The 2,500-nt window shown below is 52.7% G+C and overlaps 1 protein-coding gene across 1 annotated transcript in view; it reads left to right on the top strand.

Annotated features, from left to right (window-relative positions):
* LOC310820319 (uncharacterized protein) overlaps positions 1 to 2,500 on the top strand; it is a gene marked incomplete at both ends in the record, with an annotated part of 62,103 nt that overhangs the window by 11,492 nt on the left and 48,111 nt on the right. The gene's annotated exons all lie outside the window — the stretch shown is intronic.

Below are 2,500 nucleotides of genomic sequence, written 5' to 3'. Positions count from 1 at the left end.
GCTGCCTCTGAGAGTTATAACCCCTCATTCTGAATGAGTTTGACATTTGAAATAATTATATTTTGGGGAGCTCGTATTTCAGCTCTCCCCTGCCTGCTGTGGCTGGGTGTTGAGCAGGCTTGAGGACTATTGATCGGCCCCACACTGTTTTTCATTGGTTCTAATGAAAGCCTGGCCCAGAGCGGAATACTAATGTTGCCCCACCGACAGCCCGCAGGGATATGGATGTGTGTGTGGTGTGTGCCTGTGTATGCCTGTGTGTGTGTGTGTGTGTGTGCACACCTGTTTGTGCCTGTGTGTGTGTGTGTGTGTGTGTGTGTGTGTGTGTGTGTGTACCTGTGTTTGCCTGTGTGTGTGTGTGTTTGTGCCTGTGTGTACCTGTTTGTGTGATGTGAGCACACATCCCATGTCAGCACTTATGTGTGTGCTCATTTATCCCTCTGTGTGTGTGTGCCCGTGTGTGTGCCTGTGTGTGTGTGTGTGTGTGTGCGTGTGCGCCCGTGTGTGTGTGTGTGTGTGCACGCCCGTGTGTGCGCCCATGCGCCCATGCGTGTGTGTATGCTAATACTACATCTTCACCGGGTAAGCCATTCCCTATCACAGTGCTAACCCCTGCCTTGTCATTATTCATGCTGATGCAGGATATGGTTTTTATCAGACTCCCTCTCTCTCTCTCTCTCTCTCTCTCTCACTCCATCACCCAGATCCCACCAGCCCCTGTTTCATGTCCCCCCGCCCCCCCGCCCCCCCCCCCCCCCCTCCCCTCAACCCCCACTGTTCCCATTGTGTTGCTCTGGTCCATCAGATAGCCTGATAGCAGCCTGTAGAGGAGCCTCTGTCTGAAGAGGAGATTAGCGCGGCTGTTTGTGAGAGCCCAGTGTCTGAGCCAGCGTCGGTGATGTGGATGTCTTTGTCTGGGAGAGAGAGGAGTGGAGGAGGAGAGGACAGCGTGTCGGGGGGGGGCGGACATTAACATGGTCAAGACAACACACAGAGAAGCACTGATACTACACGAGCCGCTGACTTCTCCATTCCAAAAATATGTTCATTGGAAACAGCGGGAAGAGCTGCCAAGTAGATATGAGGATGGTGGTGGAGGAGGAGGAGGAGGAGGAGGAGGAGGAGGAGGGGGGGGGGGGGGGTGAGGAGGAAGGTAACAGACAGGAATAGCAGTCACCAGATGGGGACCGTCCTGTACACAGTCGGACCTGTTTAAAGGACAAGGTCGTGATGAATGTTCTGCCTCCAGAGGCTAAGCTGGGGGGGCAAGGGGGAGGCTTTGGCAGTGTGACCCAGGACAGAGCACACGCAGGCTGGGTACAGCTTTGGGACGAGTGGGCAGCCGGGGTCTGGAGTGTGGGACAGCTGGCAGGCCTGGGAGGGTGTACTTAGCAAAGGGGCTGAGGTATACTAGAGCACTCATTGGCCACTGACTCCCCAGGCCTCTGAGATGGTTGGAGTCAAACAGACAGGTGGGAAGCAGTTCAGGCGTGTGTGTGTGTGTGTGTGTGCGTGTGCGTGTGTGTGTGCGTGTGTGTGTGTGTGTGTGTGTGTGAGGGTATACGTGTGTGTGTGAGGGTATGTGTGTGTGTGTGTGTGTGTGTGTGTGTGACTGACTGTGTGTGTGCGTGTTACTCTGTGCGTCCACTGGCCTGTAAGACAATTAGGGTTCAGAAGAAGGATCCAGCAGCGAGCCAGCAGCCCCAAACACCGAAAGAAGTTCACATAAATAATTTAAAAAAAAAAGAAGAAACAGAAGAAAGCTGAGTCCGTTTTATTTATATTTGTATGGATTTCTTATTATTCAAAATCCCCAGCCTGATCTCCAAAGGTTATCTCAGGCAGTTAAACGCTTCCTGGAGCGTTTGTGTATTTGTGTGTGTTCATGCCCTAATTAATGGGATGTCTCTGCGTCATGTTGGGGAGGACTATGAAGCAGAGCTGGGAAGTTGAAGACAAGACAGGCGCCCTGAGAAGACATGAACGGCATACTAATGTCAATCATTAGAGAGCTGTCTCCCACCACTTCTCTGTCTTTCTCTAACTCCCTCTCTCTCTCCCTCTCTCTCTCTGTCTCTCTCTCCCTCAGAGCTGTCTCCCACCACTTCTCTGTCTTTCTCTAACTCCCTCTCTCTCCCCCTCTCTCTCTCTGTCTCTCTCTCCCTCAGAGCTGTCTCCCACCACTTCTCTGTCTTTCTCTAACTCCCTCTCTCTCTCCCTCTCTCTCTCTGTCTCTCTCTCCCTCAGAGCTGTCTACCACCACTTCTCTCTCTGTCTCTCACTCTCTCACTTCCTCTTATTCCCCCCTCCTCTCTCTCTCTCCTTATTCCCCTCCTCTCTCTCTCTCCCTCTCTCTACTCCTCTTTCTCTCTCCCCCCCTCTCTCTCTCCCTCTCCCCCCCCCTCTCTCTCTCTCTCTCTCTCTCATCCTGGGGGGTGAGAATCTTCCAGACAGCTCAAAGGAGCTCTTCTAAGAGGACCAAAGAAATCTCTTTGAGAAA

This window comes from Argentina silus (assembly GCF_951799395.1).
Source record: "Argentina silus genome assembly, chromosome: 20".
Classification (NCBI taxonomy): Eukaryota; Metazoa; Chordata; class Actinopteri; order Argentiniformes; family Argentinidae; genus Argentina; species Argentina silus.
This window is presented reverse-complemented; position numbering and strand designations above follow the sequence as displayed.